The 18,960-nt window shown below is 37.5% G+C and overlaps 1 protein-coding gene across 3 annotated transcripts in view; it reads right to left on the reverse strand.

Annotated features, from left to right (window-relative positions):
• The window catches only part of LOC114489884 (zinc finger X-chromosomal protein-like), a 60,617-nt gene extending 44,879 nt beyond the window's left edge, over positions 1–15,738 (reverse strand). Inside the window, exon 1 of one of the 3 annotated variants that reach the window (XM_036017261.1) lies at positions 15,416–15,738. The gene's annotated coding sequence lies outside the window, so the exon portion shown is untranslated. Of the gene's footprint in view, positions 1–12,949; positions 13,399–15,415 lie in introns of those variants that run through there. The other 2 variants (XM_028503734.2, XM_036017257.1) reach the window with 2 other exon arrangements.
• Between the last annotated feature and the right edge of the window lie 3,222 nt (positions 15,739–18,960).

Genomic DNA, 18,960 nt, shown 5'->3' on the forward strand with positions numbered 1-18,960 from the left:
AATAGAAATGCATCAACACCGAGGTAAATGGCAGGCAGCTGAATGGACTGAACAACACAAAGATTACTTGCACAGAAAGACAGGGTTCTGGTGCTGAAGTGAGAAGTGTGAGACAGGTATTAACCACACTGACCACAAAAGCCTTCCGCATGGCCTTTACCAATGAACTAAAACAATCCTGTCCCCAGCTACATGTGGAGCTTGTGGCTTTAGAATATATTGATTAAAATTAAATTAAGCTTTAGAAAATTAAGGTGTTATATAACGTGGTAAAACGTGCTATTGATTAATTGCAAAGATTAGAAGCTAAAAGCTTGCACAATATACAATGGACAACTACTTCCTATTATGTTTGTGTCATATATTCTGCACAACAATGACAAAGTAAGTATGCCCTGAAAACCTCATTTTGATTGCTTTCACATATGCCACATGTGCACACCCAACTATATAAAAATAAGGAACTCAAGAGCCCAACAGAGATGCCTGGCTGTTGAGCTTGAAACTGTACCTCTAGTGTCATTCCTGCACCAATGCCATCCCTCCATTGGGAATCCCTGAACCTGCTGAAGCATCCATCAAACTTTGAGTAACTGCTCTACTTTTTTAAGTCACTTCACATTCTTTTCCACCTCGTATAAATCTTATTTTTTCTACCTTTTATAAACAGTGGATAGTAGGGATAAATACAATCGTAATTGCTGTAATTCTCCCAACAGAACTATTTGCTATTTGTTTGTATTTCAGGTCCCATAAAATACTTTCTCTTTGTAATACTCCATTTCACCTCCTCACTGACCTTGATCACTTGAGCATGGAATTTTATTTCTCCCCACTCCCAGCTTATTTACTCCTTATTCTTACTAGTTTGCTTCCACCATTCTCTCAAAATCGTTTTCTTACTGCAAACATCTCATATTCACTTTGTTTATATACAGTATTCTTGTTCCAGTTCCATCTTAATTAAACTTCATTCAGCTCTCACTATTATAAACCCTGCTGTGGGTTTTTTCCCTGCAATTTTGCTCCTATTGGTCCAATACCTTTTCAATTTTACCTCAAACCTCAGTGCCTGCTTCCTTTTTCTTATCCCATTGTTCCCATCGTCCTTCTGTTTTACTTTTGTCCTCCCCTTTTCTTCACCTCCATTCTACCCCAACTCATCAATTCTCCTCCCTTTTTCTACTAACATTTTCCCCTCTTTTAATTATCTCATATACCCTTTGTCATACCTTATAATATTCATAATCTCTCTTCACATTTATTAATCTTTCTTAAGTTGTGTATAAGATTGCTGATGCAGTAGGGGGTTCTGGAGTAGATTTGGTTGTCTGGTAGTATTTCTTTATTAACCAACATTTGTATAACAACATGCAAGACAAAGCTGTGACTCCCAGTAAGCCTGCTGGAGGGGAGAGCCCACCTAAAAGGAGCCACCATCAAGAAAAGCCCATGCACAACAAGAGAGACCCAACAAATGGAAGAAAGGGCCACCCTAAAGGATCCAGACAAGGAGATCAAACGGACTGCACCACTGAGTCCCACATAATAACTCCTACCACAGAAGTCCACCACATGTAGGCAGACAAGCAAGTCAGAGCACCATAAGACAGAAGCAAGCAAAAAAAGATCACCTAAAATGGGGAGACAAGAACGCCCAATCAAAAGGAATGGAAAAATCCCCAGTAATGAACTAAATGAAATTAAGGAGAGCAAGCTGTCAGACACAGAACTCCAAAAAAAAAAAAAGATGCTCAAGTATCTCAATGACAGAAGGACCTTAAGTGTTAACTGAAACAGCATGAAAAAGTAAAGAAAAACTATAAAAAACAACCTGGAAGAAATAAAGAATACAATATAGTATATACTATATAGTATAGTATATACTATATAGTATATATAGTATAGTATATAGTATATATTGTATTATCCTATATTATATTGTAATATATTAAATAAAAATATATACTAGAAAAAATTACAAGTATGAAGCAGAGATCCAAATCAGCAAATTGGAAGTCGTGGTAGAAAGAAATATCAGCTCTGGCTGGCGTAGCTCAGTGGATTGAGCGCGGGCTGCAAACCAGTGTCCCAGGTTCAATTCCCAGCCAGGGGACATTCCTGGGTTGCAGGCCAGAACCCCCCAGCAACCGCACATTGATGTCTCTCTCTCTCTCTATCTCCCTCCCTTCCCTCTCTAAAAATAAATTTAAAAAATCTTAAGAATATATATATATATGTATAAAAGAAAGAAATATCGATATAGAGCAAAAATGAAAAAAGAATGAGAAAGTATGAGGATAGCTTAAGGAAATTGCAGGACAACAAGAAATATGACAAAATACATTACCATCATACAAACAAGAAAGAAAAGGAGCAAGGAAAGAAAACCTGTTTGAAAAAATAATGGCAGAAAAGTTCCCTAACTCGGAGAAGGGAAAAGCCATGCATGTTCAGGAAACACAGAGGGCCCCAATCAAGATGAACCCAAAGAGGCCTACTCCAAGACACGTCATAATTAAAATGACAAATTTTAAAAACCAAAAGAGAATCATAAAAGCAGCAAGGGAGAAACAGACAGAAACACACAAGAGAGCTCCAATGAAGCAGGCAGCTTATTTCTCAACAGTAACACTATAAGCCAGAATGGCATGGCAAGAAATCGTCCAAGTGTTGAAAAGCAAAGGCTTGGAACCAAGTCTACTGTCCACTTTCACCACTTCTATTCACATATTTTTAAAAGTTCTAGCCACAGTGATCAGACAAAAAAAATAAATGAAAGGCATCCAAAATGTAAAGGAAGAAGTAAAGCTGTCACAGTTTGCAGATGACATGATATCATACATAGAAAATCCTACAGACTCCACCAAAAAACTACCTGACCTAATAAATGAACCTGGCAAAACTGCAGGATAAAAGCTAACATTCAAAAACCAAAGGTATTTTTTGTATTCCAACAAAGAAACATCAGACAAAAAACTAGGTGAGCGATCCCATTTTCTATAGCAACATGGAAAATAAAACATTTATGAATAAACTAAGCCAAGGATGTAAAAGACCTGTACAGAGAGAACTACCCAACACTGAAGAAAGAAATTAAGGAAGACACAAATACATGGATGTATCTTATTCATGGACTGGAAAATTAACATCATTACAAAGTCCATACTACTACCCAAAGCAATTTATAGACTCAATGTGATCCCTAGCAAAATGCCAATGACATATTTCACAGATACAGAACAATTATTTTATAAATTTATATGGAAACAAACAATTTCTTATAGTCTCAGCAATTTTGAGAAATATGAACAAAGTAGAGTGATATCAATACCTTACATCACACTATACAAGGCCACGGTACTCCAAACAGTCTGGTACTGGCATAAGGATAGACTGACCAGTGAACACAATGGGGAGACCAGAATTAAACACAAAGCAGTACAGTCAGTTAATATTTGACAAAGTTACAGGAATACAAAATGAAGTAACTATATCTTCTTCAATAAATGGGGTTAACGGATCTGGACAGCTGCATGCAAAAAAAAAATGACACTAGACTACCAACTTACACCTTACGTGAAAATAAACTCAAGGATAAAAGACTTACAAGTTATGACACCATAAAACTCCTAGAAGTAAGAAAAATTCAGATATCCCATGCAGCAATATTTTCACTGTCACATCCCTTATGGCAAGGGATATAAAGTAAAGAATAAATCAATGGGACTACATCAAATTAAAAAGCTTCTACATGGCTAAAGAAAACATCAACAAATGGAAAGGGAACCACACACATGGAAAAAGATATTTGCCAATGGTATTGTAGACAAGGGTTTGATCTCCAATATATATACAGAACTCAGATGACTACACACATGGCAGATAAACAATCCCATTAAAAAATGAGCAAAGGGCTGATTTCCAGCCCAGATGGAGACATAGACAGATACACTATGCCTCCTCGCATAACAAAAAGGACAACAACTACTTTAAAAACAACAAAAAAAGTCAGAAATGACAAAATCGAACTGTATGGAAGACCAAAAGCCAAAGACTTAAAGAAGAAATATTCATCCAGACCAGTAGGAGGGGTGGAGATGGGCATCTGGGTAGAGGGGACTCACAGCACAGCAGCAGGTGGAGGACCAAGGGAGGCAAGGTGGTGTCTGGCAGACTGGGTAGTTCCACATTCATGTGCAGATAAACCGGGAGGAACAACTGGGGAGCAAGACTGACCACACAACCCAGGGTTCCAGCACAGGGAAACAAAGCCTCGAAACCTCTAACTGAAAACACCTGTGGGGGTGAGGCGGCAATGAAAGAAACTCCCAGACTCACTGGAGAGTTCCTTGGAGAGATCCACCGAGTCCTAGAATGTACACAAACACATCCACCCTGTAATCAGCACCAGAAGGGCCCAATTTGATTGTGAGTATGGGGGAAGTGACTGAAAACTGGCAGAGTGGTACAAGCAGCGCTGTTTGCTCTTGGACCCCTCCCCTACATACAGCGTCAAAACACAGCAAGGTGGGTTGGCCCACCTTGGTGAACACCTAAGGCTCCACATCTTACTACGTTACACGAGCACCGAGACACCCCCCCCCCAAAAAAGGCCCAAATGAAAGAACAGATCAAAGCTCCAGAAAAAATACAACTAAACGACAAAAAGATAGCCAACCTATCAGACACACAGTTCAAAATACTGGTAATCAGGATGTTCACAAAATGGGTTGACTATGGTCCCAAATTAAAGGAAAAGATGAAGGCTATGTTAAGTGAAGTAAAGGAAAATATACACAGAACCGACAGTGACAGGAAGGAAACCAGGACTCAAATCAACAGTGTGGACCAGAAGGAAGAAGAAACATTCAACCAGAATGGAATAGAGAAATGAGAATTCAAAATAAATAAGGAGAGGCTTAGGAACCTCCAGGAAAAGAAAGAGCAAGAAATGGAAAACTTATTTAAAAAACTAACGAAGGAGAATTTCCCCAATCTGGCAAAGGAAACAGACTTCCAGGAAGTGCAGGAAGCTCAGAGAGTCCCAAAGAAATTAGACCCAAGGAGGAACACAGCAAGGCACATCATAATTACATTAGCCAAGATTAGACAGAAAGAGAGGACTGAAAAGCAACAAGAGAAAAAAAAGAGATAGTTACTTACAAAATAGTGCCCATTAAGACTGCCAGCTGATTTCTCAAAAGAGACCTTACAGGCAAGAAGGGGCTAGAAAGAAGTATTCCAAGTCAGGAAAGGCAAGGACCTACATCCAAGATTGCTCTATCCAGCAAAGCTAGCATTTACAATGGAAGGGCAAATAAAGTGCTTCCCAGATAAGGTCAAGTCAAAGGAGTTCATCATCACCAAGCCCTTATTATGTGAAATGTTAAAGGGACTTATCTAAGACAAAGAAGATAAAAAACATGAACAGTAAAATGACAACAAACTCCTATCAACGACTAAACCTAAAAAAACAAAAACAAAAACAAAAACTAAGCAAACAACTACAACAGGAACAGAATCACAGAAATAGAGATCACATGGAGGATTATTAATGGGGAAAGGGAGGAGAGCAGAAGGGGAAAGTATAGAGAATAAGAAGCATAACTGGTAGGTAGAAAATAGTCAGGGGGAGGTTAAAAATGGTTAAGAAACAGAGAAGCCAAAGCACTTGTATGTACAACCCATGGAAACCAACTAAATGGGGGTGGATGCAGGGCAGAGGGGGGATAAAGGGGGAAAAATTGGGGCAACTGTAACAGTATAGTCAATAAAATATACATTTAAAAAAATAGGTACATCAAACTAAAAAGCTTTTTGCACCAGCAAAGGAAACCATTAACAAAGTGAAAACGGAAACCTACAAAATAAAAGAAAATATTTTCAAGCAATATATCTGATGTGAGATCAATACCGAACATATATAATAAATGCACACAGGTCAATGGAAAAAGAATCCGACTGGAAAATGGGCAAAAGAAATTAATTGTGTCAACTAGGACAAACTATGCTATCAGGTACATGAAAACTTGCTCAATATCATTAACTAGGAAAATGCAACCCAAAACTCCACTGTGAGCTATCACCCTGTATTCATTAAAATGGCTGTAAATAGACGAGAGATAACTGTCGCGAAAATGCAGAAAATAAAACCTGTGTGCATTCCTAGTATGACTGGCAATTGGTGCAGCCTCTATGAAAAACAGTATGGCGGTTCCTCTAATAATAATAATAAAAAAAAAAGATCCCCCCTCCCCAAATGCCACTACCATATAATCAAACAATCTCAGTCTGGAAATATATTAAAACGAATTGAAATTGCTATGTCAAAGAAGGATGTGCACTCTCATGTTTACTCAAGTATTATTTAGAGTGGCCCAGACTTGGAAATAACCCAAGTGTGCATTACTGAAATATACATGCATATAAGTACATATGTATTTTACATAGTGTAAATATAATAAATATATGTATTATATCCTATGGAATGGAATATATATTCCATTATGTTTATTTTATAAGCACTTATTTAAAATGTTTATAAAATAAAATATAAGTATTTTATATCTATAAGATGGAATATTATTCATCATAAAAGGGAAGGAAACCCTGCCACTTGCTCCACATGGATGGACCTTGAGGTCATTATGCCAAGTAACATAAATCAAAGTGACAAAGACAAATACTAAAAAAGCCCAATCACAGAAACAAACAGAGAGTAGGATTATAATTCCCAAGGGCAGGAAGGTAGAGGAAAAGGGAGGCTTGTGGTCAAAGAGTACAAACTTCTATTTAAAAGAGGAATAAATTCTGACAACCTAATGTATAGAATTGATCACAACAGTTATCAATACCACACTATAAAATGTAAAGTTGCTGAAAGAGTACATCTTAATGTTCTCACCACAAATTTAAAAAACAATAATTATGAGATGAGATGGCAATGCTAGCATTATTGTGAACATCATTTCACTACATATACATATATCAAATCATTTCACTAAACACCTTAAACTTGCATTGCATGTTTAAACTTGCATTCACATTTCGATAAAGGGGAGAGACATGCAGAATTGTCTTTTCTTAATTGATCCCCTTAAGTTTTTCTTTTAGAGTTTAAAAGATAACTTTGAAATTCTCTGCTTCCATCTCTTTTTTTAAAGCAACATTCTGATTTTCTTCTCACCTTGTCCCACTGCAGGCTATTGTCCCCTGTCACCCCTTATTGCAGTGTTGCCCAGGATTGTACATCTAGACATCTTCTGTTTCTTTTCATACCCACAACTTCCAATACCATGCACAAAAAGGTGATCTCCAAAATCCACAAACTCTATCACTTCTGCTAGCTGTAGGCTGTATTATTTTCATTTGAATAAAACCCAACTTCTCTTGGCAAAATAACTCTCTTTTTCTTTCCTCCCTATTATTTAAGCTTTAATCTTGTTCATTCTCTCTTCCTCATTTAATCTCCACATTTCCTGATTTCTGGATGAAAATATTCAGTCAAAAGGCCTTGCTTTTTTATGCCATTCTCAAGACACACACCAGAAGACTAGGAACCCTATAAGAATAAATTGATGCCGATTTTCAGAAGCAGTCACACAATCAGGAAGATGAACGCTGCCAAACCACTACTTCCATCATGACACACTTTGCTCAGATAGCTTCATCACTTCCTTATTACTTAGCGTTCTTTACAATATGAACCAAAGCTAACACAACAGACTTATTACTATTACCTAATGTTGCAGCCTAAATGGCCAGCATATTCTTCAAGCCTTTTGTGTTTCCTTTAACACTTCTATTACAGCTTTTCACATCAAGGAATTTACTGGGAGGTGAAATTTCTAAAATAAAGTTATGCCTATTCCACTGACGTAAGTAGAGTCAATAAATAAAAGTCAATACTACACAGATATTTACACATGTGGGAAGAAAGTAGTGATATCAGGGGCTTTGGGGTTTAAAACAGTAACCAGTTCACAGAGCCAACCAAATATACCACAGATCACTGAATCCTGGCAATAAAGAAAAATAAAGAAGAGCTCAAGTGAAAATCTACCATTAACTTCCAAGCTGCACTCTAGGACCTTTCTACAAAGTTGGCTAGTAATTGAAAGCCTTCCAAGTATAAGGGTTGACTTCAGCCCATTGGCTCAGCTGGCTGAAGCAGTGTCCCATTCATCAAAAGGTATGGGGTAAATTCTTGGTCAGCACACACACCTGGATTGTGGGTTCAATCCCCAGTGGAGACCTGTCTCTTTCTCCGCCCCTACAGCCCCTCCCACCTTCTCTAAAATCAATGAATTTATCTTTAGGTAAGGATTAAAAAATAATATAGTCAATTTCAATTTCACATCCTCTGCATTTACTAAGATATAGTCTGGCATGTAACAACGTATGCCTATCTAGACTGGTTTTAGTTGCACAAAACAACCATTGTCCAAAAATGTAGTTAATAAATTATTTTCCCCTCTACATCATCTGAAAAAAAAAGCTAAAATAAGCAAAAGAAATTTTTCTGCATTGCAAAGATGGCCACCTTACTTAAACAACCATTCTTGGGATAAAAGTGCCGACTGCCTCCAATAATTAGAAAATCATGTTCTTAAAAAAAAGACTATACTCCAAAGAGGCCCCACAACTGTGATAAACATGAAAAATTATGGTTTGATGCCATACCTGAAAACACTTCAGTGAAGTTGATTTCACTGAAATTGACAATGACTTACAGCAAGAACTATGCCCAGACATCAGCTGAACAGAAAATTAAATAAGCATAATTAATCAGGAAACCAAGTCTAAAGATTAGATGAACAAACCCCACTGTTACCTGTTATTAAATGCCCTGACAACACTTTACTTCAAACCTTCAACACTTTATTCCAAATTACGTGAAACTCAGTTTAACATCTGCCCAAGCTGAAAGCTATCATCTTGAAAATTATGATGCTGACTCTGAAAATTAAGATCATGAGACTCCTGGGAGAAGGCACCATGAAAAAATTTACAGCTGTAATGCAAATGAAGGATTAGGAGAATTCCAGCAAATATGCAAAATATTTTTCCATTCTTTAAAATAATGCCACCATACATTCAAGAGTTTAGCAGTATTTTATCTGTTAAGATACTAATGACTATAATTTTCCCATTATTTACATTTCATAAATCCCGATTCCTAGATAGTTTTATCTAGGAATAAAATTTGCTCTTCTCAGCAAATTTCAAAACAGTGCCTGTTTACCATTATTTTTAAAGAAATATAGGCTTGGTAAAATGTATGCAACAATCAATTTTCTGATTCTCGTCTCCCAAACATACATTAATAATTTTTCTCCTTATATCATTCACGCTCAGGAAACAATGGTTTACATTATATAGTCAGAGAGTATAAAGTTGGCAGAAATTAAATACAAGTAAATTTGCAACAGGGGGTTTCACAGGAGGAAACTAAAACTGCTGAAAAGTTGGGTAATGGCAAGTATTTATTTCATGATGATTAATAATTCTACAAAGCTTCTGAAAAAGCTTCAACATCTTTGAACTTTTCCAAGGGCAACTTATTCTACTTTCATATGTACTGTTTAGCATGTATTAGCAGCAATCCATGTAGTAGTAACCTAATAATGGATATGATTCATTTGAAGTGATAAAAATGAGCATTTCATAATTATTGCAGGCTGTGAGATATACATTTATATATCTCATGACTGCTGTCTGGCCAAAACTGATTCTCAGACCCCATAAATTGTAAAATACATAGATTTCAGAAATGTAAAAATATGAGGGAAGTGTATCTCAGAATGTGTAAAAAATGGTTATGCATATAATCATTCAAAGTTGCATGACCACTACAAAAGTCAACAGTCCATTACAATTCATAACTGGAAATTATAATTTTTAAACCTACTATTCACTATGCTAACAAAACATTAAATAATACAGCATGACACTTAACATAGTAAACATAAAAGTCTATAGAAATAGACATATTTTGTTCATGAAAAGCACATTATCTGTCTATATATTCTTACATACCTCATGGAAATACAAACTCTAACAATTCTCCCAACTGCAAAAAATGACTCTAAAATAAGCGAAAGAAGACAAAGAGATAAAACAATCCCAAGGAAGATAATGCATAGTAAGACTTTAATTGTAAAACTACAGTTTTATAAACAGGGTATACAGATAGGCAATAGAACAATGTAATCAAAATAGACAAATTAGAAATATACCTTAGGACTCCTTTACACTGTAATTTGAAAATATCAAAGAGCTTTTAATAACATAAGTTACACTGTTAACATTACCATTATGAATATTATCCACTGACAAGAAGCATGCTGTAGTACAGAGGGTCTAACTTTTCTGGCCCTGACCCACAAGAAGCAATGTATGGTCCAACATAAAGACACAAATAACATATATATTTGTGCATATAAAAAAAATTTAGCCCTGGCCACTGTGGCTCAGTAGACTGAGTGCCAGACTGCCAACCAAAGGGTCACCCGTTCAACTCCCAGTCAGGGCACATGCCTGGGTTGCGGGCCAGGTCCCCAGTAGGGGGTGCTTGAAAAAGAACCACACACTGATGTTTCTTTCTTTCCTTCTCCCTCCCTTCTCCTCTAAAAAGAAATAAATAAATAAAATCATTTTTAAAAATTGAACATAAATTTTAGAAAGATAAAATTAAAGCTAAGTAATTTAAGGACATTTATGTTTATTCATTTTAAATCATTTTTTCAAATAACCACAGCATTAAACTATTTTCTAAATTAATTTCTATAAATCTCCTTAATGTCTAGTTTAAAAGGTGAATGCACTCATTCAATTTTGCTTCCAATTTTTGTTAAACACCATGTCACACTACCCTTTGGAAAGAAGGCGTAAAGATAAATAACTTCTTAGTATTGTTATGAAAATAGTTTCCCCCTTACTGATACCATAAAGTACCAGAGAACCCTAGGGTTCCTGAACCACATATTAAGAATCACTAGTCGGAGGGAGGGCTGGATTGGGAATAAAAGGGAGAAAACTGTATTTGAACAATGATTAAAAAAAAAAAAGAGCCACTAATCTAGACCCACACATAAGATGATGTAACCCCAAATCCCCACTCTTAAGTGTAAAATATATAAAATGACACATTTAATGTGATAACCTATTTGTAAATTGTTTTGGGTATACAAACCTGATACTAGTTATTTTGGGGAAAAAAAGAATTGGGATGGAGTGAAGAAAACCTTTAACTGCATCTGCAGGATTTCATTTCTTTAAAAAAAAAAACACACGAAACAAAAATGAAATGTTATAACGCATCATCTCTAAAAGTTACACATTTGTATAACTATGCAACATTTCATAATTTAAGTGTCACTATTTTGATGTTAATTATGTACTCTACTTTTTAAAAGCCTTCAGGGCTTCTTTGATTTTTTAGTATGTAGCTCTCTTAAAATTTCACTGAAGCAGGTTATAACCTAATAACTCTTTATGTTATGCTGTAGTATAATAAGAAATCTCTATTTCATAAAAGTTTTGAAATATAGCTCAGTAATAATTATGGGTTGCCCTCAGCTGTTATTAGTGGAAGTTAATGCGAGATAGTTGTTCCTTGAGCTTCTGTTTTTATCTGGTTCCTTCATAACACAATGTATGTTGTATGCTTTAATATTTATTTAATCTATCACAAACACAGTATCATTTTAGGTACTTAATTTCACTGGAAAGCTATTGAACTCCCTATAAATCTCTATTCATTTATTGAAAAAAATACTGAAACAATGTCCATGTGCCAAATCATTTTGTTAAGGGCATAATACACACTGAGAAACTGCCTATAATTAGAACCTTCAAAGTTTAGTGAAGATGTTGGAAATTTAATGCTAAACTAAAGATAATGTACATTGCTTCTACATGACAGAAGAGCAGGTCTACAGAAAAGAACTACAAACAGAAAGAAATCAAGAAGTAGTTGTTTTAGGAATGTTAGTAAAGAAAATATTTTCAATAAATATTGAGCACCTACTATATGTCAGATAAATTTATTTCAGCAATATTGACTTTGAGGAATCAAGAAGAATCTTGGAACTGTTCAGTAGGTGACTAGAAATGCTAGAAGAGGCCACACATAGGCATAGTAAGAGGCTAATGTCAAGGAGTAAGATTGGAGGAAAAAGGACAAAGAACTCAAAGGAGTACTCACACTGAGGTCATGAAAAAAAAGAACCATACTAGACAGAGAAGGCTCAGAGTTTCTGGAACACAAAACACTTTTATGGCACATACCCGTTAACTGTGGAATAGTTTTACAATTCAGAAAATAATAAATTTAGAAACAAATCAGATAAAGAGATATAATACAGATGAAAAGAAAGACAAGACAGATGAAATTATTATTAGATTAACAATGAATACTTAGAAGGAGAACTGAGACACTGCATAAGGCAGAGCAGCTGGGCTTCAAAGGTAGGCATTCTTACAGCAAAAAGAAAGAAAAGTGTAGGCAGAAATAGAGAAAAAGCATCAAGTTAAAGATATCAAGTATTTATTTCACATGACCATTTATCTTTCCCAGTTAAAACAGTAATTATGAGGTTGAAAAATTTCAAAGAACGGGGTTGTGTTTAAGAGAAAATACTGAAGTTTGAAGTTAATTGCTAGTGTGCAACAGTAACAAAAATGATTAGTGAAAATTCAAATGCTAATAGGGTAAGAGAGTAAGTATTACAAAAAGCATGGTATGCTTTATTTTAAGAAAAAGAAAGTAAGCTGCACCTATTTAAAAAACACACATCAATTATAAACGCCTCATTTAACCAAGAGAACTAGCTAATAAAATAGTCTATCAGTTTTCCAGATCATCCAAGTCTACCCCCTTAAGTAAAAAAGTAAAAATTTATATTTAACCATCTTTTATGTAAATTCTTTAAATTATACTTACCTGTCTTAATTATAAACTTGAGTCTAATTTACTCTTAATATTGAATATCCATTGCTGCTGCACTGGAACACCTGCTGCTGTACTGTACAATACACAACTCTATCTTCTTTAGAGCTCTTCTATGTCCTTTCCAGCTGTCAAGATAGAAAGCAACTACTTCTACAATTTATGTTTAGCCTTACTACATCAACAATTGGACTGCTTTAGCAACTTTTAGTTTGCTTTCTGCAATCCAGCTTCTTCAACTTTTCTAATCATGGCCTTTCATGATTAACATGAGAATCTCTCATAGGACATCAATGACTGATCTGTTACAGTGTAGGAACAAGTGAAGTATAAAAGCTTAGCTTAGTGAAGAGTAATAATAAAGATTATTTTCATGCCCTAGGTGGGCAACTCTGTTGAATAGAGCATAATCCCAATCCACTAAGGATGTGGGTTTGATCCCTAGTCAGAGCACATACAAGGATCAACCAATGAATGCCTAAATAAGTGGAACAAGGAATCAGTCTCTCTCCCTGACTTCATCTCTCAAAAATCAATAATTTAAAAATGAATTTAAAAAATTACTTTCATGAGGGAGATATTTTCACTACGGGAAAGGAGGTTTGCATAAGGCCAATTGAAATCCACTGTGTTTTTAGGAATTACTCGTTAGTTTTCAAACTTGCTTTCTAAACTATCCTTGTAATTTTCAACTGTGGTAAATAAAATTCTGTTCACTGAGAAAAAACACTCTGAGCAGATCTGGTGTTTCAATTTAGTATAGAAAAAAGGAATAGGCGAGAAGAATAAAGGAATCACTCAAGAAACAAATTCTTGACATATTTGCAGTAACGAAAAACTGATGAAATTATTTGTCAACACTGAAACTTTTCCAACGGACCAAAACTGCCAAATGAATCTGAAGTTCAGCTCAGGTGTTCCATCACTCTGCTCGTTTCACAATCTGCCTTTTTTAGCCAAATTTCTTCTACTTTCCTGTCTACACTCCAGCCAAAATTAAGTATTTGTTGTGTTTTGAAGAATATGCAGCCTTACAATGCCCCCTCTCTTCTCCCTCCTCCGTGCAACAAAGTCTTAGCCATCTTTCAATGTACCTTCCCGAACTGCTACACTTGAATAACACTCACTCCTTTCCTGATGCTCCAAATTTCAGCCACTTGATGTACATTTTAAGAACCTCTTCCATTTTTTACAGCGGTGCATTCACCTTTCTGGCCTCAAGAGCTTACCAACAAGTTGATCAGTACGAAATCTAAACTACTATAACGAATGATAGAAAATCTCGCACCAGGGTTCATTAACAGGTAAACAATGTACATTCTGTTGTATCTGAATAAGAAAAAATTTTCCACACCTCAAAAAATGATCATTAAAGTAAATATAGGTTGTCAATGCAACTTCTCAATTAAAAAAAAAACTAGTCTTCACATCGTCCTCCGCTTTCAACTTTGCAAAATGCGATTTTACGCCCTTATTAAACCATAGCAGTGATAACTTTCTTCCAAAAAATTCAATTGTTTTTCATCAAATAGTTGGTCAAGCAACTTTTGAAAAACAACTGCGCAAGGGACACACTATCAGCAATAAATCACTCTGCTCAGATTCAGATAAAACTCCTTAGCGTTCCATCTGCCTCGCGGAGCCAAACTTCCTCGGCTCCCACTGCCCAACCCTTCCCTAAGAAAGGCGCAAGGACCTGAATGGTGCCGCAGCTCAATCAAAATACAACTGGAATCAACAGGCTTTCACTGGGCTGAGCGACTCAGGGCAGGAAGGTGGCGCTGTCGAAGAACTCCAACAGTTCGCCGCCGCCGCCGCCAGGGCAACGTCCTAGGGGAAGCAGGCACGCCCCCTCCGCACCCACACACTATTTGCTGCGCAGGGCCCCAGAGGCCCGCCACCAAAGCCGCCACTGCCGAAGCCAGCTCTCCAACTCCCCCCTACTGGCTATAGCGGAATTTTCTGTTCAAACACAGCATTCAAGATGGCGGATTACCCGCGCGGCCATCCCTTAAATCGTCCCGAGCAGTAGGCCTCAAGCTGTCGCCATCTTGTCCCCCGTCCTTCCCCCACCCCTCGCCAATATTTACATAGCGAAAATTCGGCCCGCCGGCCTGCGGCCTTCAGCTCACGCCTGCGGCCTTAGCCAAAGTGCCAGGCCTCGCCCCTACGCGGTATCGGTGGCCGACCAAGCTCCGAGCGAAAGCCCCTCTCGGCCTCCCGAGCCACCAGGCAGCCCTCTCCCAAACCCCTCCCGTTTACAGAGCGTGACACCACAACGGTTCTGGGAAGCCGAGCTCCTACCCAGGCCTAATTGCGGCCTCCTCTGGCCCAATGGACTCCACGCGCTAAGCCGTCCTGCTCATCGGGCAATGGCGCCTGGCAGGCCGCCGACTAGGCCGGAACCAGGCCCCTGCACGCGCTCTAGGCCCCGCAGCCGCGGCGGCGCCCGCAACTCACCAAACCTGGTACCGGCGGTTGGTGTCGGTGTTGGGAGCTGCAGGCTGCCCTCTCTCTTGATTCCTGGGCCGAATTTCGGCTGGCGGGGCGGGAGGAGGGAGGGAGGGAGGAAGGAAAGAGGAGGGGCTGAACTCGGAGATGACAGAAAACGGTACAACTCCCTGGCCCGGGCCTTCCGTCAGTACGTCACGTCACTGCCCAGCAGAGAGAGACCCAGGAAAATGCGGAAGGCTAGAAGTACCCCTTCCGCCCAGTGGGTTCCAGGGTCTCGCGACTCCAAACCGAGTATCTTCGCCTGCGACGGCGTTTCCGGCGGCTGGAATCTGTTTAAACGGGTTCTAGTCCTCCGCTATCCCACCGGCTGCCTGACACGCGTTGCATTCGCCGCCTGAGAGTAGAGCCAGCGTTGGGCCTGGGCCGTCCTGTTCCCTTGGTACCATCTGTCGTTGGCCGTGGTGGCCGCCCCGGGCACTCCCGGGGGACCTGACTTACCCTTCCTGACTGAGGTGCCTGTTCAAATTATTTACAGGTCCATGGATGCCCCCTCATAATAAATGTGTTTCCTTCTTCCCGTGGCTGGCAAAGATAAATTTAGCAACCTGGGCAGTCCCCTGCTATCGTGTGTATTTATTTCAAATATATGTATTTTTGAAAGAAAATGAAAGTAGGTTTGCCAGTCTAAGTGTATACGTGTCAAAGGGGAGGGAATCGAACAACTGCGACACCGTTTGATTTTAAAACTAATGTCAGAAAACCTGATTTGTATGTGAAAAAGACCGAACTTTCCGTGTGCTTTCACACATTTCACCGTACAAAATTTTTAAGGTGTAGTTATATGTAGCTTGTGTTTCAGGAGCTGAGACCCTATGAAGTATGTCTTGTGTTATTTTTTCATAAATAGTAAATTTTTTATTTCCATTAATATAAACGGGATTAGGTATGGGGTGTGTGTCTGTGTGTTTAACAAGTGCTTTGAAATTTAAAGACATTTTAGAGAGAAAGGGAAAATGTATTTGATTAAGGAGACAACATTTATCAACTCCAAAAACTTTATTTGCATATGCATTATTTTACACTCCCATGCTATCTTTTCATAGTGAATTGGGGACTCAAAATATGTAGCATTCCTCTACATCAGGATGTGGATTCTAGACTTCTTAAGTGAGATCATAAGTGATAAATGAAGACATTCTTAAACAATAGAATACAAAAATTACAGTCAATAATACATCAGTGGGAAAACAAAATGTATCTAAGGGGTTTTTTTAATATGTCTTAAATAGGATACAGGTCTAAATGTCAATACTAATATAATTTTTGCTAAACACTTGGAAGACTCAACGTACTGAACAGCAGTTTAACTGAGCAATGAACCAGTCCCCATGGTGTCCAGCTGACAACACACTCTTCTATAAAACCCATGAGAATCAAGCCTTAGGTCCACCACACTTGAATAAATTAGTGTCTCCTGACAAGGACTCAGATCTTGCTGTTGGTACTGCAAGGGAAAGTTGGGCCTGCACTGCTGTAGGAGATTTGAAATTTCTCCATCAGGACAATGGTTTCCAAAGCTAAGTAACAGTCTATTTTATTTTATTTTATTTTTTCTTTTCCTGCTTTTTCCCCTGCATTTTCCAGACAGTCTTTCTCAGCAAATTCATTCTCCTGTGGTAGGTTGCTACCTAAAGCCCTGTTTTGAGTTAGTTCATGTGGATTCTTTAGTCTCTCTAGTTTCTGACTTCTTAATAAACATTTGATTGCCTGAACAAGAGGTCTCACTTTGAAAGTCCGTCTGTAATGCTGTCTCTTGAAACATGAAGTGGTATACAAGCTTTCCTTGTTTAGCAGTGCCATCCTTAAGATACTGTGTATGATATCTTGTGATGACAGCAGTCATTGATCCCTGGCTTAAAGTTTCCTTCCATTACTGACCCTCCCCTTCCATTGTTAGATAGTAAAAATCTCTGCAAGTGGAGGTAGGTAAGACTGTGTTCTTTGACAGCAGGAAGTAACCACAGAATGATGAGGCCTTCATCCATGTATCCTAAGATTACAAGTGTCCAGAGTTTTGAAGTTGGATTGGTTACTGTAAAATAGAGTGCCAGGGGAATCTCCACCCATTGGCCAAGATGGTGACAAGGGGAGGTTCTTAAATGGAGCAAGTCAAAAAGTAGAAAGATAAATGGATAGGACCTGAGCACATGCCAAAAGTTAAAAAGACAAGGCCTGAACATACGCTAAGCTGGAAAGATGAATGGGCAGGGCCAAGTGAGCTAAAAACAATTATAAAAAGATGAATGAATAGGGCCCCAAGCACACGGAAAACTAGAAAGACAATTGGATTAGGGAAAAAAGTCTTTACCTCCCTACCTTTGTAGGAATTATGTGCTTGAGCAGGAAGATTAAGATGGCCTTTGACATATGAGTGTACCATTTCCCCACATTGTGCAGCACCGGAATAAACATCTTTACTTTTTCACCAGCACCTGCCTCATGAGTTTGGTTTTTTTGTGCCAATAAGTAGATAAATAAATGTCTGTTTTTGTTTGGTAACAATTTCCCAACCAGGCTTCTCTAGAGAAATACTGATTCCTGGACTGGACATCTTCACATATCAGAAAATTTTTTTAAGTGTTAAACATTACTAGTGTATATCAAAAGCTGTCAGAACCCAATTTGCAGAAGCTGCCACTTGCTAGAGATGAGAAAATGTAAAAATGAAAACATTAATTATATTGGAGTTAAACATATCAAATCTATCCTGATTTACAAATTTATGGGTTTATTTCTAAAAATAGCTACATTTTAAAAATGCTAGTGAACCAACACATTATTTTGAGAAATTAATGATTAGCAACTGTTTCTAACCAAAGAAGTGATATAAATTTTTTCTTCACAGAAGTAACTAAAAAGGGTCATAGAAATACAATATTGCCTAATCTGAACAATAATCATGCAACACTACTAAAAACAGAGAGAGAATTAGATATTTGCATCATAATGACTGTATATAATACAGTCTGTATATAATTACCTATGAAGTAATAAGTCCATCATTACCTCTCCCTAAAATTAAATCTGAATGTGATCAACACTCAAATTTAATAAACAACTTACAGTAAACACAGGAGTTCAGAGAAACAAAAAACACAGAGTACAGTGACTTAAAGGGATAAACTGACATGCCCAGAAGGTAGGAATCTCTACAAAACAAATAAAATTGCTTGTTTTCATAAAAAAGTTAACATTTATATTTCAAGAAACCTTTCATAAAGCCAAGTATTATAGATTCTCATGGCTTCTTTACTCAGTTTTCTGTCAAGCTAATAATAACTCATCTTCAAATCATCTAACATAACTAAACAACCTATAAACAACAGAGGTTACTTATAATTAAGAGAACATCAATTACTCTCAAATTATCAGTGGAACCATGTTGATAAAGGTTCAGATTTCCTGGGCCTGAACACCTAGGCCAAAAATCAAAAGTTTAACAAGCCCAGGTGATATAGACAAATTGTTACCAAATAAAATGAAGGGTCTGC

Source organism: Phyllostomus discolor, chromosome Y (genome assembly GCF_004126475.2).
Source record: "Phyllostomus discolor isolate MPI-MPIP mPhyDis1 chromosome Y, mPhyDis1.pri.v3, whole genome shotgun sequence".
Taxonomy (NCBI): Eukaryota; Metazoa; Chordata; class Mammalia; order Chiroptera; family Phyllostomidae; genus Phyllostomus; species Phyllostomus discolor.